Consider the following 25,190-nt stretch of genomic DNA (forward strand, 5'->3'; position numbering starts at 1 on the left):
TGTTAACCATGTCGGCAAACGCGCGCTCTGAACTAATTTACACAGCGCATTTCTAATTTTGGTCGCGTATGCGGACCTGCGGACCACTTATGTGCACTCCTGACTAATAGCTAATAAATAAAATATTTTGAAATAAAATAAAATTAATATTAGATTGAAAACTTAAAAATTTGAAATAAACTGAAATAAAATAAATTTAAGGTGAAGTACTGAAATTACTAAAAATTAAATAAAAATCTATTAAAAGCAAAATAGAAATAAAAATGACAAAGCACGTAAAAGACAATTCAGCATTTACATTTTTTTTATAATAGTATATAAATAATTCCAAAATAAAATAAAAATTTGTACTGTTGTGGCAGTAAACAGCCGCAATAAAGTTAAAGTAAATAAAAATAAAGTTCCCTTCAAATGCCTATGCCGTTTAACAGGATGTTTTTATTTAAGCAGATATTTAGTACTATAAACCTGTCAACAGTTTAAAATCAATCTAAAAATCTATTTTAACTTTAATTGAAAGATGAAAGAAAGAAAAACACACTTTATGCTAATGCTATAATGCCCCTTGTGGTAACACTGAGGAAGTAGCACATACTTGCTTTGTTTATGAACTGCGTCTGGCATTTCGCAAAGCAACAACATATGAAAATTAGCTTGTGTATTTTGCATTTGTGTATTTGCACAGAATATGCTAACTGTTTTGTACTTGCTAAAAGCTAATTTACTAGCATTTGCACATTGTAAGTGTTCATTTTGGCAAACAAAAACCTCTGTAGTCAGGCTAAAAACTCAGGTTTTTCTCTCCCTAAATGCTCTTGCATCTTGCATCAAAAGTATGCTAAAGCCTAGCAGTGCATTTCAGCTAAGCAAAGAAAGCTACGTAGCCAGAAAGATGCTTTTGCTGCAGTTTCCGTGGCCTCCTGCCAGTTTCACAGCACAGTGAATGGGGTTAGACGCTTGCCGTCTCAACACAAGCTTTCATCTTGGATTATATTCTTCATCTCGGCGAGTGGAGAGTCTGCTACTCCTGCCCTAGAGCTCTCTTTAGCATCCGCCCACCATTGCGCAAAAAAAGAGAAAAGCTCCCCACAGACATCTCTCTTGAACATCATCACACCGATAATTCAGATTCCTCATGTTCCACTTGTGTGGCATAGAGGCAGATCAGGAAAGCGTGAGTGCTCACATGAGACAGATCTGCCAGTTCGAGTCAAAGGTTGAGAGGGAAAAGATCCTTTCGCACTCCACTGGGCCGCATGGAAGCTTTGCACCGATCACGAACGCTTAAAATCACGAGTGCTGCGATGTATTACTGTGGTCCTCTGGAAACACAGTAATACATCGTATATCTATATACCATAGAGTTTATTTTGTACATCTACCATGGTAGTACCATAGTAATTTGAAGCATCTTGAAATACCATATAAATACCATTGTTTACCACATATGGATACATTATTAATTTAGTCATGGTGACATCATCCTGAATAAAATGGGCTGACTGACAGCTATTTATTGTGTTAGATCCGAAACCTACAACATTTCGCCAATTGAGACAATTACAAAATATACCATGGTGATACGATGGTTTCTCTGATATATTACTATGGTAATACCATAGTGTTTTTTGGACAATATCATCATTTACAACAAAGTAACATTGTACGACAATTAATTTTTTGGACATTGCACCATTGTACTACTACTATCACATTATTTTGGAAATGTACCATGGTATAATCATGGTATTTTTGGAAGTACTGCATAAAAACCATGGTACCCCTGTTGAAAAAAACAGCATATGCTGGTTAGGTATGTTTTGAAGCTGGGATGCTGGTTTAAACTGGTCCTTTGCTGGTTTAAGCTGGTCCTTTACTGGTTTATGCTGGTCTTAAACTGGTCGGACCAGTTTAGGACCAGCACATGACCAGCTAAGGACCAGCATAAACCAGCAAAGGACCAGCATAAACCAGCAAAGGACCAGCATCCCAGCTTCAAAACATACCTAACCAGCATATGCTGGTTTTTTCAACAGGGACATGAATTTCAGTACCATTCAGTATATTTTAAAGTATTTTTTGCACATCTGTCATGGTTTTACCATAGTTTTTCATACATTTTTCGAACAATGGTGATACCATGTTTTATCATTTTTGGACCATGGTAATACTGTGGAGGTTTTTGGACGTTGTAGTGTTTTTAGTAGGGGTGTAATGATTCACTCGTTTTATCGATGCATCGATTAGGCTACAAACCCTGACGATGCATATGGATCGATCTTGAAACATGATTTTTGAATCGTGAATCGACGATTTCGGACAGTAATCGATATAAAATGCTAAGAATTGAATGAATCGCGATTTCTATAGCGATTCAATGCTTTCAAAATATATACACATTAAATTACTACGAGCACAAATTAATGGAGACCTTGAACAGTGTTCGTGCCTCGCATCTCTCCTTCACGCGTTCCCCTATTTACTGCCTGTGACTGTCACAGGATTGCACTCACACTCAGTTCGTATCACTGACGCAGCTGATGAGGGATTTCTCCTTAGTACTCGTGGCCAGTAATGCTAAAGTGAAGTAGTTTTACTTTTCTGTAGTTTTTCAATGGCTCTCAGTCATACCGACGACATTACCTGAGCAGTCGTAGGTTACTCATTTATTCAATGGACGATGGAGCAAAAATGTAAGTGTCTAAAGCATACGCACAGTTCCATTGAATGATAAATGTGTTTTAACAATGTCATTGAACCGAATGTACGAAGGAAACTGTTAAAATAACCACAGCATTAACCTTGAAATAAGAGTGCGAGGTTTATCTGATAATCAGATGCATGAAAGTAGCGTTTGTTGCTATAGCAAACAGACATCAGGCGCGTTTTCTTTCAGAATCATCATTTGCCGATAGAGAGGAAAAGTTAAATACTATAGCATTTTATTTTATGAAAATGAGATAAAGAAGTTTTCGCACTGAAAGAGAAGTGATCTCACGGTTAAAGAACTTAAGACGTGCCAGGAAATGCCTAGTATGGACAAAGGCATCTATTGCTGCAGCTAAGCTGAATAAAAAGCAGAACGAACTAGTGAAACATTACCAGACAATAAACACAATAAATAAATAAAAATTATGAATGATGCAGTGCTAATTGACATATTCTGTGCAGAAAATTGAAATAATTGTTTGTAGTATATAAAATAATCATAAAATTTCCATTAGGGAAAAAATTATAGATTACAAATGATTCATTATTGTCTAGCAGTGTATTTGATTTCTTATAGCAAATTCAAAGTAAGATAAGAAAATAATTCCTTGTATAATATATATATATATATATAATACATTCATAGGCCTACATAAAATTATTGTATTTGACATTTCTGTCACTTCTGAAATGATGGCTATGCCCCTGGTATGACAAAATGTTAGCCTATACATAATACTTTTTAAAATTCTTTTTTAAAGTCTTGGCTTACATAAATTTCTACATATGTCATGCCATAGCATCATTAAACTAGCATCTAACAATGGACAAAAGTGTTTGTTTGTTCTTTTTTCTCTAACCCATGATTCTCTAACCATAAAGGCTGCTGTGTAATTTGCCCCCGGACTAAGCATTTAAAAAATGTAGGAGAATCATTTAAATAATCCTGTGAATGCACTTAAATAATGCAGAATCGTATCACTATAATCGAATTGAATCGAATTGAATCAAATTGAATCGTTCTTAATTTGCAAAAATCATTCTTGAATCAAATCGAAAACATATGAATCGTGAATTGAATCGATTCGCTGTCTACCCAAAGACAGCCCTAGTTTTTAGACATCTAACATATTTGAAGGTATTGCTACCATAATCATTTGAAGGTATTCTTTTGAGTATCTTGAAATATCATATAAAAACCACTGTATATTGTGACATCATAATGAATAAAACTGGTTTGAAATATCAAAAAGTTAGATAATTTTCAGCAACAATAAAATATGACTTACACACAGAAGAGTCTTTTTTGAGGGTCAGGTGTAAGACTTTGGCTGTATGAAAACTGAAGGTTTGTGCTGAAGAGATGAGAATAGGTTGGATGTTCTTTTAAATGACACGCAGACCTCAAACTCAAAGCGACAGGCCCCTGCAGTCAGAATGACAGAACACATTGTGGTTCCCCTTCTTGATCTTGTATCTTGGAGCCACAAAGCAAGTCATCTAGAAAGGCAGAATTACGCTAAATAATGGCCATTATGCGGGAAGTAAACAGCAAAAAGGCACAATAATGAGTGCTGAGAGCCGAGGTTAAACATCTCAGTAAAAGCTATTTTAATCGGATTCACTGAATATGTCTCCTAAAGACACAATTAAATCAAAGTTGTGTGGTTTTTATTCCATTTCTGTTAGAATTGAGGCTGTATTCTAGTGTAGTCCTAAAAGTTGAAAGTCTTTTTTTGGCAAAATTATTGACACCGCCTTATCTTACATTTCAAATTTGATTCACGTAACCAGAATTGCAAATCAGTTTATTAAAAAGGCTGTTTAGGCTAACAGACAATGCTGACAATAACAGGTTACATAAAACATCTGTTAACAGACCACAAAATCACTTTGAGACCAAATGATGTCAATAAATATGTAGAACTACCAATAATAGTGACAAGCTTTAGCTTTAGCAAACTAAAACAGCTATTGCTAACTGCTGAAGACATGTTCATGCAGTTTTGTACTGCTTAATGGCCATCTGCCTCATTTTTTAGAATAAGAAGGAAGTATCAATTGTACGTATACACGATTGCCATTGCACTAAAAAAAGTGGGAAACATTTCTAAGGTGGAAACAAACATGCAGGTGACAAAATTTCAACAAGCTTGATTAGTTATTGTTAAACAGAGTGTGTTCCATTTCAGTAGGTCACTCTTGACGTCATGTCGGTAATGACCGACTAATTGGGATCTCGCTTAGAGAGACCAATCCACTTAGAGTGTAAACTAAACTAGCCAATGCACATTGGCATGCGATGATTGCATCCAGCTGCCGCTGATCGCAGTGCGAGTATAATTAGTCAGCAGGTGCAACACATACTCAGCTTTCTGAGTTCAGCACGCTCTTGGGAAGCTCTGGTGCTGGAGGTATGGCATTTCAGCGGCGGTGGTTCTTCCCATGTCAAGTGGGTTGCACACACCAGGCTGCACTACCCCCTGTTTGTGTTGCAGGCGGCCATCTCCCCTGTGCGCTTCAGCACCCTAAAAGAGTAATTTCTAAAAGAACATTCACAGGTGGACGTCTTTTTAAAGACGCGTCTTTCAAAGATGCCCTTCCACCTGTGCGTTTCTGCATGCGGTCGTTACCTGATGCCGGGTGATGTTCACGATCACTGCCTCACATGTCTGGGAATTAAGCATGCTGAGGCGGTGTTTGTGGACGAATCATGCTCTCATTGCAGGAAAATGACCATCGCGGAGTTGCGGACCAGGCTCCTTTTCCTGCAAAGGGGTGGGGTGCCCGTGCCTCTGCCTAGATCTAGGGATCCAGGGGGACGCTACCTCTGGCACTGGCCGGACTGGTCTAATGGTGACGGTGAGGAATTCCCCTCCGAGGAACCAATCTCCAAGGGCTCCTCCTGCCACCGGCACTTCGTAGTCAGTGGAGCTGCCCAGGGAACAGGCTGGACCGGAGGGTGAGGAGATGATGATCCGGCAGCGCTGCCACCTTCTGGGCGGCCAGCAATGCCAAATACGGATCCGGAAATGGTGGCTAAGCTTGCCCGGGACACCGAGAGGGTTGGGCTCGAGTGGAAGCCTCCACCATGTCCCGAACACTCGCTGGATGATTGGTTTTTCAAGGTGGCTCGCGCTGGTTCTCAGGGCCCTACCCCAATGCCTTTCTTCCCAGAGGTGCATGTTGAGCTCACTGGGTCGTGGATGGCACCTTTCACTGCCAGAAACCGCCTAGGTGGCTCATCCTCCCTCACCACCCTCGACGGTGGGGCAGCGCGGGTGTATACGGCGATCCCTCTGGTGGAGCAGTCGGTTGCGATGCAATTGTCTAAATACCGCTGCCACCTGGCAAGGCAAGCCGTTGCTCCCCTCCCGGGCATGAAGGTACTCATCGGACCTGACCGGCTGTGCTTATGCGGCTTGCGGAGAAGATGCCTCTGCCCTACATGCCATGGCGTTGTTGCAGGTTCATCAGGCCAAGGCACTGAAGGACCTGCACGAGGGTGGGGATGACCCAGAAGTTCTTAAAGAGCTTCGCACCGCTACTGACCATGCGCTACGGGTGACGAAGTTCACTGCGCGGTCTCTGGGCCATTCGATGTCCACTATGGTGGTCCAGGAATGCCATCTCTGGCTGTGTCTGGCCGACATGAGGGAGACTGATAAGACTCAGTTTTTAAATGCCCCTGTGTCCCAGACCGGCCTCTTCGGCAACGCAGTGGAGAACTTTGCCCAGCAGTTCTCCGTCACACAGAAGCAGACCGAGGCCATCAAACACATCCTGCCCCGGTGTGCAGCTGCTGCCTCGTCGCCGAGGGCAGCCCCCTGCCGCCACCCCTGCTCCCGTACAGCAAATGCAACAGCCTCCAGCAAAGCAGTGCCGTGGAGCCGGCCGCAGAGCAGCTGCCCCGCCCGTCCAGGCCCCCGCCAAACCTGGTGGCAAGCGGAAGAGCAAGAGGCCCTGAGACGGGCGACCCAGAGATGGAGGAAGCTGCTCTTCGGGAGATGGTGAACGCACCCTCTGCCCGAACGCAGGTAAGTGTTGCACACACACTGACCCCGCTTCGGACCGGCAACGAGATGCCCAGGCCGGGTCCCTGCATTCCCCCTCGCTGCCCCACCGCGGGTACGTCAGTGGTTCCGTTGGTGCCACTTGTACGGTATCTGGGAGCCTGGCTAGCACTCCCCAGTCCGTCTCGTTGGCTCCTTTAGACCATCAGACTCAGCTATGCGATTCAGTTCATCCTCCCGGCATCCTCCGAAGTTCAGGGGCATCCACTTCCCTTCAGTGAAGGCGGCAGATGCCCCTGTCTTGCGTGCAGAGATCGCAGTCCTACTGGTGAAGGATGCGATGGAGCTGGTCCCTCCAGCCGATATGAAGACGGGGTTTTACAGCCCTTACTTCATTGTACCCAAGAAAGGCAGTGAGTTAAGACCCATCTTGGATCTGCATGTCTTTAACCGGGCCCTTCACAAGCTTCTGTTCAAGATGCTCATGCAGTATTCAGTACTGCAGTATGCTGTATCACGCATGCATTTTTTCCCCTCTCTATTTAACAGCATTAACTTACAATGAAAGATGTCTTCCCTCAGGTAGATTGAATGAAAAAATAATAGATGTCCTACCTTAATGGATGTTGGGCTCATGATCAATAAGTTGTTTGCATTCACCCAAACTGATCTGACAAAATCAAAACGGTAAGGTAATTGCCTCTACGATCACTGCCTCACATGTCTGGGAATTAAGCATGCTGAGGCGGTGTTTGTGGACGAATCATGCTCTCATTGCAGGAAAATGACCATCGCGGAGTTGCGGACCAGGCTCCTTTTCCTGCAAAGGGGTGGGGTGCCCGTGCCTCTGCCTAGATCTAGGGATCCAGGGGGACGCTACCTCTGGCACTGGCCGGACTGGTCTAATGGTGACGGTGAGGAATTCCCCTCCGAGGAACCAATCTCCAAGGGCTCCTCCTGCCACCGGCACTTCGTAGTCAGTGGAGCTGCCCAGGGAACAGGCTGGACCGGAGGGTGAGGAGATGATGATCCGGCAGCGCTGCCACCTTCTGGGCGGCCAGCAATGCCAAATACGGATCCGGAAATGGTGGCTAAGCTTGCCCGGGACACCGAGAGGGTTGGGCTCGAGTGGAAGCCTCCACCATGTCCCGAACACTCGCTGGATGATTGGTTTTTCAAGGTGGCTCGCGCTGGTTCTCAGGGCCCTACCCCAATGCCTTTCTTCCCAGAGGTGCATGTTGAGCTCACTGGGTCGTGGATGGCACCTTTCACTGCCAGAAACCGCCTAGGTGGCTCATCCTCCCTCACCACCCTCGACGGTGGGGCAGCGCGGGTGTATACGGCGATCCCTCTGGTGGAGCAGTCGGTTGCGATGCAATTGTCTAAATACCGCTGCCACCTGGCAAGGCAAGCCGTTGCTCCCCTCCCGGGCATGAAGGTACTCATCGGACCTGACCGGCTGTGCTTATGCGGCTTGCGGAGAAGATGCCTCTGCCCTACATGCCATGGCGTTGTTGCAGGTTCATCAGGCCAAGGCACTGAAGGACCTGCACGAGGGTGGGGATGACCCAGAAGTTCTTAAAGAGCTTCGCACCGCTACTGACCATGCGCTACGGGTGACGAAGTTCACTGCGCGGTCTCTGGGCCATTCGATGTCCACTATGGTGGTCCAGGAATGCCATCTCTGGCTGTGTCTGGCCGACATGAGGGAGACTGATAAGACTCAGTTTTTAAATGCCCCTGTGTCCCAGACCGGCCTCTTCGGCAACGCAGTGGAGAACTTTGCCCAGCAGTTCTCCGTCACACAGAAGCAGACCGAGGCCATCAAACACATCCTGCCCCGGTGTGCAGCTGCTGCCTCGTCGCCGAGGGCAGCCCCCTGCCGCCACCCCTGCTCCCGTACAGCAAATGCAACAGCCTCCAGCAAAGCAGTGCCGTGGAGCCGGCCGCAGAGCAGCTGCCCCGCCCGTCCAGGCCCCCGCCAAACCTGGTGGCAAGCGGAAGAGCAAGAGGCCCTGAGACGGGCGACCCAGAGATGGAGGAAGCTGCTCTTCGGGAGATGGTGAACGCACCCTCTGCCCGAACGCAGGTAAGTGTTGCACACACACTGACCCCGCTTCGGACCGGCAACGAGATGCCCAGGCCGGGTCCCTGCATTCCCCCTCGCTGCCCCACCGCGGGTACGTCAGTGGTTCCGTTGGTGCCACTTGTACGGTATCTGGGAGCCTGGCTAGCACTCCCCAGTCCGTCTCGTTGGCTCCTTTAGACCATCAGACTCAGCTATGCGATTCAGTTCCTCCTCCCGGCATCCTCCGAAGTTCAGGGGCATCCACTTCCCTTCAGTGAAGGCGGCAGATGCCCCTGTCTGTCTTGCGTGCAGAGACCGCAGTCCTACTGGTGAAGGATGCGATGGAGCTGGTCCCTCCAGCCGATATGAAGACGGGGTTTTACAGCCCTTACTTCATTGTACCCAAGAAAGGCAGTGAGTTAAGACCCATCTTGGATCTGCATGTCTTTAACCGGGCCCTTCACAAGCTTCTGTTCAAGATGCTCATGCAGTATTCAGTACTGCAGTATGCTGTATCACGCATGCATTTTTTCCCCTCTCTATTTAACAGCATTAACTTACAATGAAAGATGTCTTCCCTCAGGTAGATTGAATGAAAAAATAATAGATGTCCTACCTTAATGGATGTTGGGCTCATGATCAATAAGTTGTTTGCATTCACCCAAACTGATCTGACAAAATCAAAACGGTAAGGTAATTGCCTCTAGCGCGAGTCCCGCTCGCTGTAAAGCGTGATCAGCCAGCAGAGGATTCCACTTGGTATTAAAGCCTTCCTCAAATTGCTAGTTCACAAATAAAACAATGATTTGCGCAAAAAGAATGATTAATTATCAGTTGAGAATCTGTTATTGATATGGTCTAGTGAAAATAATAATATGGGCTGCAAGAAAATAATAAATAAAAAGAGTGGGGCTGCTATGAGTGCAGGCAGACAACATCCATATTTCAGCCCAGTGGCATGACAACACCAGCCCTCGTGACCAAAAATACAGACCGGCCCCCTGGGAATCCTCCCGGTGCTCCCGATTAGCCAATCCGGGCCTGATTTAGGCTGTTGGTACATATAGTAATGGACACAAAGCAGAACTAAAACACTTTTGTCAAATGACCAAGCAGCAGTACGTTAGAATCTCAAAATTCCCAAATATCTAGAAATATTTTAGTCTATAAAAACTGCTTTATTATAAAAATTTTAAAGGTTTACACACAAATCAATAAACCAGACATATAAAAACAGTGCCTCGACTCCTTGACAAATGGATGCACATATGTACATATTATGGACAGCAGATGGGGCCAAAAGTCATTAAACAGAAAGAGTTAAATTTGGCATTGTCAACACTGTTTGTCCAGGTTAATGCACACACAGCAGGCGCATATTACTAGGCGCATATAGTCTCAAATACAGCAATTTCATTAAATTGCAGTATTTGAGACTATATTTGCATATGTGACGCAAACGTACGCTGGTATATATGTATATAACACATCAGAGGCCATGTTTATTCATGACGAATGCCCTAATGGCACACTGGTATACATGTACGTAAACATTAGACATGGGACACTATCATACACCCTGGCGCAATGTGGCGCAAATTTTTTTTTGTTTTTTTGTTATTTAAAGAGCGCGTTAGTAATATGCGCCTATAGACGGGTGCACAACATGCGTACACTTTGCTTATTACACACACAGGGACGCGCAGCAGCACACAAACATTTTTAAAAATTAAATTGGCGCGAGCGCAACTGGTTTTTAAGGGAATGAAAGATGAAACTCTGATTGGTTTATGGCACGTTACGCCCAAAACACAACCATTACTCATTAAGAGAATAGGGACAACCCTTTTAGACCATGCACCGGGTGCGCCGACCATTTTTCCTGTCCTTAAACTAGCAAAAGTGGATTCGGACATGCCCTAAGCGCAATAGCACTGTGCGCTTTAGACCATGCGCTTAGATAATTAAAATAGGGCCCATTATATTTGTCCATTAGGGAAAATGCATAGTAGGTAATTGTGTGTGATGTCAATCTTATGTCATGATTTGTCATGTCCTTTGTAATTGTTTAGTTCAGTGTTCTTTATCAGATAGAAAAGTCTTAATTTACATTGTAACATTCATTAATTTACTTAGCACAATATATATATATATATATATATATATATATATATATATATATATATATATGTAAAGCAATGCCACAATTAATTAAAGAATGGATTAATATGTGGGTAAATCTAGACATGTTTGAACATGGCCAGAATGAGACACTTTCAAATTTGTTGTCATAACATGGTGAAACCGTGCATCTTTACACGAACTATAGAAATACTGCGAAAACTAACACCTTAACATGGCCACAATGTGCGGGTCTCCACAAATAAAAAGAAATGCATTAAAAATTGACACGTTAATGTGGACAAATAGTGACTATTGACACGGTCAAATTTCACTCACTCCATTTAAAGACTTTTGGCCCCGTTCACTTTCCACAGTCAATAAACCAGTAATAGTTTATTAAAAAACTGCCTCGACGCCTTGACATCAACAGATGTACATATAGTGCACAAGGCTGACAGTCGATATAATGTTGATAAAGATATACAACAATTTTATATATTTGTTGTGTAAATGCATGTTTTACACAGTGTCGGACCGTTAATCAGTATGTGCAATATAATAAATTGTCTATTACTAAACTGCTAATTAAAGACAAGCAAATCCAAAATTTATATAAGCTATGTCCTATGCAAATGACAATATAAAGGACACAAATATTCTCTGCCATTAACAATGCATTGTAGCACTGGAAACATTCAGTCCAGTTTGTCCTCTTTGCATCTCCTGTAGTTAATACTAATTACATGCTTTGCTTCCTGATACAGTGTGTACATTTATAGCGTGCTCTTTATCTTTATCCTTTTCTTAACCCTCAAGCATCCTTCATATAGCAGCCCTTGATTTGTCCTTCGTAGACAAATTTGGGCACGAAGGTTTCAGCTGTGAATGCGATTTTATTTTCTTAAATTTTATTTGTCTTCGATAAAATAAAAACTATCAATTTATGATTTTTGGTGTTTTTTAATTTATTTACCTCTAATAGTACCAGATTTTTTTAACATAAAATATTCTTTTTTTATGTTATATTTAATATTTCTTATACTTCAGTAAAAAAAAATCATTCCAGTAAGTTCAGACAGCCAAAACCTAAAATGTTGGTGAGTTTGGTGACATCTGGTGACATATGATGGTATAAAAATATAAAAATATAAAAAAATATCAATAGCCACTATATATGGCTGTAGTACTCGATGGCTTTTTTCAATTTGCATGTGTTTTCTTAAGTTGCAGCGCGTTGAGCTCTCTCGGCCACCGTAGATTTTTAGATTTTATCACAAATTAAAAGTGTAGAATTAAAAAAAAAAATCTGTAAGGAAAAGGCAAAGTAGGAGACAGAGTAATCATTTATTTCTAACAAAAAACATCAAATTTCAATAACTCAAAAAAGTAAAATGGAACCAAATGGTGCCAAACAAGTAAGAATAAACAACAAACCTAACAAGTAGCATGTTTTAGACCTTTTTTTTTACATTTTCATAAACAAATCTTTCAGTAGAACTTTGATCTGAATTTGAAGTGTGTGTGTGTGTGAGTGTTAGTGTTTGCCACATTGAGAATGTTGTATAGACTCAGCACTTCATTTATGTGTATGTATGATCTGCATTGTGTTGGATTTATAGATTTTAATTGGACAAATAAAAATAATTCTTTGAAATTTAGTATTGGCCATTCATTTCCTATGGGTGCCCATTTTTGGGCATGAATGACAAATTAAGGAGATTTTTTCTAACCACTTAACTTTGTTGAATCGAGTCCTCTTTTTTTGTGTGTGTTCAGGTGGAAAACTTACGAAAAGTAGCCAAGTCTTGAACCGCTCAGATTAAGAAAACTATATTTTTTAAAAAAGGGGATTTTACCCAAATTTGTCCCCAATGACGATTGAGGGTTAAACCCTCATAAATGCAATGGCAACCCCTCTGTGAATGATAGCTTTCAACTTCATTTATTAAAAATAGCGCTGTAGAGCTTGGGTTGAGATAGCAAGATGAGCACAGCGAGTTTCTGAAAATAATAAGATAATGAACAGTAGCTGAAGTGTTTTACAAATAACAACAAAAGAGTAGCTTAGCCAAACTTTCCGCTTAATGCAAACAATGTTCATCAAGCAATAATTTACACAAAACTCCAATAAGTACAACAAAATACTGAGTAACTTACACTTTAGACTCTATGTTGCCAGTTATTTTTGTTCTGCAGACAAAAAAAAAAAGAAGTCTTCAGCGTTTTTGAACGAATCAATCAGTTCAGTGTCAGAGAATGATTCGCTTAAATCAGTCACCTGCTTTCAGAACAAATCAGTGTAGAGAATGATTCAAAGTTTACCTCATAGGCTACGTTTACACTAGTGTGTTTTTGTTTTAAAACGCATAACTTTCGCTTCAGTTACGCCTGTCGTTTACACTACTCCGGCGTTTTCGACCCTCAGAAATGGAGACTTTTGAAATTGAAAACTTCAGGGTTGCGTTTTAGTGTAAACGGACCAAAACTGAGACTTTTGAAAATGATGTCGTGGCTGCCCACATTTGCTTTGCGTATCCTTGACAACCGTGTAAATAATAACATTATGCTCATTGTTGTACCCATAGATATGTATAGGTAGATTCCCCTTTCTACCGCTCCAAGCACGTAGATGTGTCTGCCATCTAAACAATATGGAATCTACCTATACATATCTATGGTTGTACCTGCATGAATGTGTTTTCGTTGTGTAGTGTGGCCTGAGAGAGTTTCTGAAATGCAGTGTAGAATCAGCGAATCAGCGTTTTAAAATGAAAAAGCACTAGTGTAAACAGTGCCATAAATTGTTTCCGGACAAAATATTTTTTTAACGAATGAGTTCAATGAATGATTCAAAGATTCATTAGACAGTCATTTGTCGCCACCTACTGGCGTAACGGTGTAACTTCTAATCAAATCCACTAAAAAATTTAACTATTTTCATACAACACAAGAAATAATGCCATTTTTCAGTGCAAAAAGTTGCACAACATAACTTTAAATCAGAAAGATTTAAATCTTAAATCAAAAATATTTGTTGGTAATAATTTACCTTTGAAAGTATACACTCAGACCAATGCAGGAAAGATAAAAAAAGAGTGCGATAGTGCCAGCGAAAGTTAGAGGAGATAGATAAATAAATTTAGTTTTGTAGGCATTTATTGTCTGAGCCTGACATTAGTTTTGGTCACTGCAGACACTCTCCCAGTTATTTCATTTATCTCCAGATAAATTAACCGAGGCAACTGTATTGAGCTGTAGGAAGTGTCAAGCTTTAGTATCCGTGTCGACTACCAGACAGTTTCTAGTAATTAAAGATTGTGAAAGTGATTTTTTTTCAGGTTCAGAGAGTGGGGGTTTTGAAGAGATAGAGTGTGTTGTAAACTTTGCTACTTTTACTTAACTTAGAACTTATCCTATTGCGATAAAAGTAAAACTAATTATATTTGAGGATGTCTTATATCCATTTACATTTTAAGATAGCATCTATAACATAAGTCCACAAAAATATGACCAAAAAAACAATGTACAGTACTGTTAAAATGTACTACTATAGCTTACCTGATGGATATTACTGAAATTGGCATCTTGAAATGTTAGCAAAATGGAAGAAGGTAGCACTGACTGAAACTGCATACAAAACCCTGCAGATTTACAGTGGGGAAAAAAGAAGAAAAAAACTTTATCACTTGTTTCTCTAGGGTGTCACTTTGGTTACATACATTTATAACATCTGAGAGAGCTAGCTGTTATTTGGTAAGGTTGATAATACCCGAAGAGAGCTAGCTATTAGCATTCATCTCAAAGGCAGTTAGCTTGGTTGTGGTGTTTAAGTCAAAGAAAATGAAGTTATTTAAAGGGATAGTTCAACCAAAAATAAAAAATTTGGTCATTAATTATAACCTCATGTCGTTCCAATCCCGTAAGACCTTCGTTCATCTTTTACCATCTTTTAACACAAATTAAGATATTTTTGATGAAATCTGACAGCTTTCTGACCCTGCATAGACAGCAACGCAACACGACACGTTCAAGGACCAGAAAGGTAGTAAGAACTTAATTAAAATAGTCCATATGACATCAGTTGTTCATGTTCTTTTTGTGTGCAAAGAAAACAAAAGTAACAACTTTATTCAACAATTTATTCTCTTCCATGTCAGTCTCTGGATAAACTCTCACAGGTAAGAATGTGTTGGTGTTTTTAATATGTATTAACTCAATATTACAGGATTATAAAATGGTAACTTTTTAATGCTGCATTAGCTAACGACTTTGTTTTGTTGTATTGTGTTAGTTTAGCGAAGTATTGTGCAGATATATATATATCTGACAGTCTTTGACCATTCCAGAATGACGGACAACGTACATATAGCCGCCCATAGAAACAGCTGCTAATGAGGAATCTATGTATGTATATCTATGTCTGCATATACCAACAGCTGCTAATGTGGTTATGCTAATCTCAACTCTCTGTTAGGAAATTGTGTTTTCCTGCATGGCTTCGACAACATACAGCAATAAATGTCCCATGGAGTTAAGAACGATATTATTCTTGTCTATAAAAAGACGTTTAACTGTAAATCACAGAACAATCGGTTTCTGAAGAGAATACAAGCAACAAATTGTCAGTGAGAACGTTTTAAAGGTTAAATGCTGCAACTCATCATAAACGGCTGCAGATGTCAAAGCAAAAGAGCACCGCCGTATGTTTGTGAACAAGCTGAACCCCACATCTCTGACTAAGTGATGAACGGCAGACTGTCTTTCACGGGAGCTACCCTCCCTATGGTCGTTTGAGTTTACAGGCCACTGCCTCTCAGAGCAATCAGGCCCCAGCAGGCTTTACTGCGCAAAACAAGCAAGCCCGATAGTGTGCATATGAAGGCACTGTAGATCAGCCATCGGTGTCGCTCATCAGAATGTCAAGTCCAAGCAGGGTGAGTCACGGTGAGCCACATTCACTGTCACAAAACACTGACGGTACCACACCAAACCACTCATGGGAATCAGGACAGGAAATAACCATTCCCGACATTGTATGTTATACTTCATACCGGATTCAAAATGAAGCTGTATTTATCTGCTTGAGTAAGTCATCAAATCACATTACCCACAATTCCAATGAGTGACCTAGATGAAGATTAGCTAATGCTGCTGGCACGCATGTCACTTAACACGGCAAAAACCGCATTCAACACACTCTGTTTGGAGCATCTTTTTAAGTGGGAGAACTTGCACAATTGGTGGCTGACTAAATACTTTTTTTCCCCACTGTATATATCCCTCCCTTCCCATGATGCTCTGAAAGGGAAGTAAGTACATATAACAAAAGGAAGTGACATTAATGGATGTGAATCATGTTTGTTTGATGATCTGTTATACGCGTCAAGCACAGAAGCCTGTGGAACAGTCTGGCAAAATGTCTCGCTCAGGAAAACCCAGCCAAGCAAATTAATTAAACACTTTGCCACATGCTGAAACAAACCCATGATTAGAAAGAATCTGGCCAACATCAATGTGAAAATGGTAATTATGAAAATATTGGAGAAAAAAAAAAGTCGCCATTTTCATGAAAAAAAAATTATCATTTAGGATCTAAAATTATAAAAGCTTAGTTCGTCCAAAAATGAAAACTCATGAAGATCATTTACTAACCCTCATGTCATGCCAAAACCTATGTCTTTCTTCCGTGGAAGGATTGATCTGAATTTAATTCAGTCAGCTATTAACTACTGGGACTGAATGACTAGTTCAGTGAGTTGAATCTGAAATCTAATTATTTAGATTTGTGAACTGCATAAAATGATTAAATGACAAATGCAGACTCCAAAAACAATTCAGTTGAATTTTTCAGTGAGTAATTACATTAATTTGGTTCTTTCAGTCTGATCTTTCACACAAAGTTTTTGAATAGCTTCAAAAGACTTGGAATATACTTAAAAACAAGACTCGCTGATTCATTCAATTTTGTGAAATCCATAAACTGATTCACTGAAAAGTAAAAATGATTTGGTCAAGATTTTCTGTGATTACTGACCTTAATTTTGGCCTTTTCTTTTGCACAAAGTTTTTGTATAGCTTTAAAAGACTTGGAATATACTCATAAATCTGATTCATTCATTAATCATTCAGTTTTGTGAACTGCTTAAACTGATTCACAGAAAAATACAGATTCAGTCAATATTTTACATAAATGTTGGTCTGTTCTTTCACACAAGGTTTTTTGTACCTTCAAAAGACTTAGAATACAAAGTTGTCTTTAATGATTATCTTTTGAATATATACTTAATAACTGGATTTGTTAATGAATCATTCAGTTTTGTGTAATACATAAACAGATTCACTGAAAAATACAGATTCACAAAACGATTTGGTCAATAATAATGTTAATTTTGGTCTGTTTTTTTCACACAAAGTTTTTGTATAGCTTCAAAACACATATAATATAGCATATTTATAGCGCAAGTCATGTGGACTACTTTATATTGCTTTTTGTTTTTCATTTTGGAGCTTGAAATTCTTAGTCCTTAGGGTAAAAGTCATAAAAATATATTTTGTTTCCTGCTTACATGCATGAAATGATTTCATTTCATCCAAATGAATACATTTCACCCATGGAAAGAAAATGAACCATAAATATTCTCATTACAGTTTATCAGTTCAGCCAAACTGATTATGTGAGCTGCATAAAAGATTTGAGTCTTTGAGAGCTTCATGGATGAGCATGTCTATTGAGAATAGCAGCATCCTTAGATTTAATACAAGACAAACAAGATCCAGAATGAGGGTTAAGGTAGGGTTACAGTTTTCTTAACCACTTCGGTAATACCTATCGTAGAATATGTCAAAAATTATTTTGAACATGATATAAACGTCTTTGGGAATGTTTTATCAACAGCTAACAGTAATAGGCGTACTGAGCCACACTATCGCTCATTGCATTTAGTCATTTTCATTCACAAGATAGCGAACCACACATCTCTTGATTACCCCAGAGTCTTCAACCTTCCCGAAGCTCTGAATATGTTTATAATGAAATGTCAAGCGCTTCTGAGGATGAGAGCTGAAGAGACGTCGTGGGTTTGTCGTGCCGTGTCGTTTTAGCCTCTAAAGACCGCGCACGCATTTTCAGTTTGAGCTCGGACTGTAATGTGATGAAGGCCTGCTGCTGCTAGTGTCGTTTGTAAAACCGGTGAATTGACAGGAGTGGGATGTTAGCCCGAGGGATTTGTAAAGTGTGGCAAGTAGATTATGCAAATTGAACACGTTATCTTGATCGGTTCTGAAAATAAAAAATACAATGAAAAAATTTAAATGAACTTGAGTGGAGTTTGGGGTGTGTAGAGGATTGAAGGCCTCAGTCTTTTTGATACTTTAATAATTAAGTTAATGTGTATTTAACCCAAAATGACTGTTTGAGGTCTGATTCACCAGGAGCTAGATTTCACCAAGACTCAACAGTTGTGCAGATATACTGTATAGGGGTTTGACTATGATTCAGTTTTTGAAATTAAATTCACACATAGGTCACTGTAAAATGACTTGAATCCACCTCTGCTATAATGAGCAAGTTTCTGAACTAAAATTAATTTTGATATTTTGGCCAGCATAATGTAAAAATTCCCTACACTGATATAATGCTGAATAAAAACAAAACAAAACTTATTAAAAAATTTAACATCATCATCATCATTATTATTATTATTATCATTATTATTATTATTTATAATAAAAGCAGTTTTGGTAAAATATTTTGGTAACACTTTACAATAAGGTTCCATTAGTTAATGTTAGTTAATGTATTAACTAACATGAACAAACAATGAACAATAAATTTATTACAGTATTTATTAATCTTTGTTAATGTTAGTTAATGAAAAAACAGTTGTTCATAGTTAGAAGAAGAAGAAGAAGAAGAAGAAGAAGAATGAGTTTTTATTGCCAGGTATGTTTACACATACGAGGAATTTGTTTTCATGACAGAAGCTCCACAGTGTAACAGAATGACAGTGACAGAACAAAAAACAGATAATAAAAAATAGAAAAATAGAACAAGTAAATAAGGAATAAAAATATACAAATCGACAATTGTATGTACAGGTATATAACAATAGACAGTTGTATGTACAGGTATATTATGTGCAAATTGAAATGTTCTAGATCTGAACAGCACATCTTCTTTAACACAGTTACATCTGTACACCACCTCTCATTGATGTAAAAGCATGTCCCGCCACCGCGCGATTTGGATTTGGGTAGAGAGCGGAGGTTCGCCAGATGGATGCTAGGCAACGGCGTTCTGAATCCGCGCTGTCTGAGCTTCACGAGCGCGCCGGCTCGCTTCCCCCGTCTGCGTGTCCTGAAGCGCTTGATCAGCGCCACAGCTCCCCCGACAACAATGTCCAGCAAAACATCAGAATAGTCGAAAACCGGTGAAATATCGGGTGGTGTGTACTTCCGAATGTCCAGCAATTCGTCTCTGGTGAAACTGATTGCAGGGATATAACTAAAGACAGGACAAACTAACAAAAACATAAAAACAACTGCAGAGCACGCCACGGAGGCAGCCATCAGCATTGGCGCCATTGTGCGTAGTTCATGTTAATTCACAGCGCATTAACTAATGTTAACAAGCACAATTTTTTATTTTAATAATGCAGTAGTAAATGTTGAAATTAACATGAACTAAGATTAATAAATGCTGTAGAAGTATTGTTCATGCTTAGTTCATGTTAACTAATGAACCTTATTGTAAAGTGTTACCAATATTTTTAATATTTGATAATACTTTTGTTTGCCAAAAATAAATAAATAAATACATAACAATTATTATTATTATTATTACTATTATTATTATTACTATTTAAAAAGCTTTTTTTAACTTGTTCGCCATATGATGCACACAATATATTAATATATTAACACAATATATTAATACTTCTTGTATTATTTATTAAATCATCATATTTTAATAATAATAATGATGATGATGATGATGATGATGTTGATGAACACATAAACACATTTTACATTAAATTTGAACTTTTCTTAAAAATGGTATGAAGGTTTTTCAAAACCTAAACCAGCATAAGAGTACATTTCTAAGAACTTGACACGTGTTGTAGACTAGATTTTTAAAGGATTTTTCCTTTTTTTCCAACATGGATACTCTTATTTGTTAAGATAATTCAGATTTGTTCATTTGTCTTATGTAGATTGTCTTGCATGCATTGAAGTTCATGCAAAAAAAATGCCTTAAAATTATTATTTTTTAAAGATTTATGAGTATATTTCCCAGAACTCATAGAGGGATTTGTAAAGTGTGGAATCAAAGTGAAAAAATCTATCCTAATGCAATTTAATGCACTGGATTCACAAATGTTTTATATGGCTTGTAGTGTTCAAAACAATTACAGGTGCATCTCAAAAAATTTGAATATCGTGAAAAAAATCTTTTTTATTTTGTAACTTATTTCAAAAAGTGAAACTTTCATATATTCTAGATTCATGTAAAGTAAAACATTTCAAACGTTTTTTTGTTGTTGTTTTGTTTTAATTTTGATGATTAGACCTTACAGCTCATGAAAGTCAAAAATCCAGTATCTCAAAATATTAGAATATTTCCTAAAATCAATCACAAAAAGGATTTGTAAAACAGAAAAGTTCTTTAAAGTATGTTCATTTATGCACTCAATACTTGGCCGGGGCTCCTTAATCATAAACTCCAGCATCAGTGAGGTGTGGCATGGAAGCGATCAGCCTGTGGCACTGCTGAGGCACTATTGAGCCTTCAGCTCAACTGTATTGTTGGATCGACTGTTTCTCATCTTTCTCTTGAAAATATCCCATAGATTCCATATGGGGTTCAGGTCAGGCATGTTGGCTGGTCAGTCAAGCACAGAAATATCATGGTCAGCAAACCAGTTGGAAGTGGTTTTGGCACTGTGGGCAGGTGCTAAAGTCCTGCTGGAAAAGGAAATCAGCATCTCCATAAAGCTTGTCAGCAGATGGAAGCATGAAGTGCTCCAAAATCTCCTGGTAGACGGCTGCATTGACTTTGGACTTGATAAAACACTACAGACCAACAACAGCAGACGTCACGGCACCCCAAATCATCACGGACTTCAGAAACTTCACACTGGACTTCAAGCAGCTTGGATTCTGCGCTTCAGTCTCCTCCAGACTCCAGACCTTGATTTCCAAATGAAATGCAAAATTTACTTTATTTGAAAATAGGACTTTGGACCACTGAGCAACAGTCCAGTTCTTTTTCTTCTTAGCCAAGGTAAGATGTTTCTGATGTTGTTTCTGTTTCAGTAGTGGCTTGGTAGCCCTTTTCCTGAGCGTGGTGACTCTTGATGCACTGACTCCAGCTTCAGTCCACTCCTTGTGAAGCTCTCCCTAGTGTTTAAATCGACTTTGCTTGACAGTATTCTCAAGCTTGCGGTCATCTCTGTTGCTTGTGCACCTTTTCCTACCCAATTTCTTCCATCCAGTCAACTTTGCATTTAATATGCTTTGATACAGCACTCTGTGAACAGCCACCCCTTTCAGTATTGCCCTTCTGTGACTTACACTCTTAGTGGAGGGTGTCAATGATTGTCTTCTGGACCATTGCCGAGTCAGCAGTCTTCCCCATTATTGTGGTTTCAAAGAACAAGAGATACCTGGGATTTACACTGAGGGATGGTCATTTAATGAAACTCAAATGTAAATATTCTAATATTTTGATATACTGGATTTTTAATTTTCATGAGCTGTAAGCTCTAATCATCAGAATAAAAAAACTTTTGAAATGTTTTACTTTACATGTAAAGAATCTAGAATATATGAATGTATCACTTTTTAAAATAAGTTACAAGAAAAAAATAAACTTTTTCACGATATTCTAATTTTTTGAGATGCACCTGTATATGACTGCATTCACTGACAAACACATATAACCTCACAATCACATTTTCACAACCGGCCAGTACAAGAGACTATTGTCGAGACAATCTTTCTGTAATTTGTCAAACAATGTTTGCTATGACCTAACTTCAGCAAAAGGGGACAGCCCTTTGATATTTAACATACATGCAATTCCAGAGCCTTCTAAAAATAGGAGGAGGAAGATGACATCTCTATATCGGAGGGCAAATGAGCACTCTGCTCTCTGACCTCATCCCGCTCTGAGACACGAGGCAGAGGAAATATTTCTCAAAATGCCATTTCAAATGGCAACAGCATACAAAGCCACATTCATTAAAAAAAAAATAACATAACAAAATAAAATAACTTAAATTAAAATAAAATAATAAAATGAAATATAAAAAATAATAAAGCATTATAATTGATCAGAAGAACTGATAAACAATATTTTATTTTTAAAAAGCAATAGGATCAAAACCTGGTGCAGAACTCAATTCAAGGTCTTGAGCATTCATGCAGCTATTCGATCAATTCTGCTTGAGCTAAACGTGGGAATCTGTCCAGATATACTGTTGCAGCCGCTGCGAGATATGATCAGGCAATGCTCTATCAGTGCTACAACTTCCGCCAAATGCACACACACACTGTCAGCAAACTGCAAATTCATCCTCGCCATTCTAATTTAACTCTGTTCTTATGATTAATGGGATCTCATGTCTTGGAATTCAAATTCTGATAAGGAAAGAGGATTAGCTCCTGAATGAGAGAGAGACAAACATAATAAAAATGCAATTTTTCTCCTTGTTCTTCTGAGTGTTTCAACAACATTTTTGGTCAGCACTGAATAATGGAGTTCATTGCTAATTAACTATAGATGTAATTTACTGATTGTTAGTAACTTCTGTTTTAAAAGTATCTTCACACAACGCCTCTTTTTAGAATGTGACATTCTCACCTCTCTGCATGACCAATTCATGAGATCTTCAATGCACAAGAGATGAAAAAGTTGAAGCAAGTTAAGCGACTCAGAATTTCTCCCCTGGGCAATGAACATTCACTCGTTCAACTTCAAAACACATCAGCAACTGTATTACAATATCTTAAACATCACTGTAGAACATCACTGTAGATCAAGATGCAGAGGAGTGCCTCAGGGTTACGTACTGGGGCACAACTCAATTTTCGTTTGACATAATTTTACCCAAGTGTTGAGGTGAGTACCTCAAGGCTATGTATCTGGGCACATTTCATTTTGCTTTGGACTTCATTATACAGTAGATAGGAGCTCAGGAATACCTCAAGACTATATAAGGGGGCCATTCCTGTTATGCAATACCTTGTGAATTCTATAATTTATGAATACATAAATAAATGTGTGTTGTAATTAAAGCCAGACTATGTTTAAAAAGAGTATACAAGACTTTTATAAAAAGGTTCTGGTCAACCTGAAACAATTCAACTTTATTATTAATTATAACTTCATTAATAACTTCATAATTTATAAATCAATTAACAATTAAAATAATAATTTGAAATAATATTACTTCTGTATTCTGTAAATATAGTATATGTTTTGTTTGAAATGTTTTTGAGAAAAAAAGCGTGCATATTTTTAAAATAAATTGCCAGTTCTTTTATGTTAGAAGTTGCATAGCTTTGTTAAAAATGGCAATATAAATAAAAGTAGTTAAATTATTTAAAATTCACACCATGTTCATGTTAGTGTGATGCTGTGATTCATCGAGGCATTACCACAATAAGAATGAGAACGTTTCTGGCATTACAGAAATGAAAATTGGATAAAAGTAAAACAAATAAAAATAGTTATGACAATGCAGCACCATTTGTTAGAAGTTACATAGCTTTGTCAAAAATGGCAATATCCACACAAATCAAAATAATTAAATTATTTAAAAAATCACACAATGTTAATTTTATTGTGATTCTGTTATAGAAGACAAACTAATATGTTATATTAATTATTATTATTTTCATTTTAACATTTATCCAGTATATTAAGACATAAAAAGTATTGCATAATAGGAATTACCTAGCATTTATCGCTGAGAATCCCATAGGCTATGTCCTGGGGCACAACTCATTTTGCTTTAGACATAATTAATTATAGACACAAAGCAAGGAAAAACACATGGCACTTGATTAACACGTGGGTTCAGAGCAGCAAACGCAGTCACTCGTGGTGAATTCACAGAGCTGACGTCTATTACGCACACCCTAGAGCTTCATTTGCGCATTTACCATTAGAACCTATAAGCGAATTCGCACTAAACTCGATTTATAAGTCTGAAATCCATTCACTTACCTTCGTCATGCATTCTCTGCAGGCAAAAAGTCAGGTTTCTCCTCCAGCTTGGCATGGCAAATAACTAAGAGTAATGCGTTATGCGGAGAGAGGCGCAAACAGACGCTCGTTTGTGGTGATGATGGACAGGGAGCATGCGGCCGGAGATGTGTCGGTGGTCAGGTGTATCGTGGACAGATCCTGTGGTGTTCATGCAGTGGTCCATGAGCGGGCATAAGCCGTCACTCCTGAGAGCGGAGCGCAAATGACTCACGAGTGTCACCGCCTCACCAAAGTGTGTGAACGCGTGGCCCGCCGGAACGCTCTCAGATCCACGCAATATGCCACAGCAAACTCATTAACCCTTACCTTCTGATGGGCTCGGAGAAGTACACATCCTACCGTTCGAGACTCTACTGAATAATTAGCATATTCATACACCACGGGTTAGTTTACATATCCTCCAAGGTACTGTATGGTGTGTAGATGGTAGGCTACTTTGTTAGTAGAAAGATCCTTTGACGTTTTAATTGGCTAAACATTACTTCTCTTAATTTTAAGAGAAAATTCTCAACTATTTGAAATGATAAAACTATATTTTGCATACATTTTATTTGTTATACATTGTGATACAATGACTGAAGCACACCGCCTGTCTTCAACATATTTGTACTAATTTCAGTTTAAATGCAATAAAATAAATTATTTTTAATGATTTAGTTTTATTTGAAAACCATTTATATAAAACATTTATGTTTTATAACACTAATATTATATATTTTATATATAATAGAGTATATTTTTGTTGCATGAAGAAAATTGTGTTTGTTATATATTGTGATATCATTTTTAATGACCATGAAGCACATTCCTAGTAAAAGTGAGAATCATCTTTGCATTTTTAAATTAATATCATCTTAAGACAGTTAAAAATACTACTTTTTAAAATTAATATCACCTTACAAATAGCCCCAAAAATGTTACAAATAAATTATGAATTAATAATTAAATTATATAATACATATTAATCAATAATTGACAATATATTTTTAAATACTTATTAAAA

The 25,190-nt window shown here is 38.7% G+C and overlaps 1 long non-coding RNA gene across 1 annotated transcript; it reads right to left on the reverse strand.

Annotated features, from left to right (window-relative positions):
* Positions 1-12,868: 12,868 nt before the first annotated feature.
* LOC107562732 (uncharacterized) lies at positions 12,869-24,493 on the reverse strand. The gene is made up of 4 exons (XR_001606023.1): positions 24,146-24,493; positions 14,473-14,555; positions 13,072-13,104; positions 12,869-12,915 (listed from the first exon to the last, which is right to left on the reverse strand). It is a non-coding gene; the product is annotated as an uncharacterized lncRNA (long non-coding RNA).
* Positions 24,494-25,190: the final 697 nt, after the last annotated feature.

The sequence above is a fragment of the Sinocyclocheilus grahami genome, unplaced genomic scaffold, assembly GCF_001515645.1.
Source record: "Sinocyclocheilus grahami isolate Dianchi unplaced genomic scaffold, SAMN03320097.WGS_v1.1 scaffold835.1, whole genome shotgun sequence".
Classification (NCBI taxonomy): domain Eukaryota; kingdom Metazoa; phylum Chordata; class Actinopteri; order Cypriniformes; family Cyprinidae; genus Sinocyclocheilus; species Sinocyclocheilus grahami.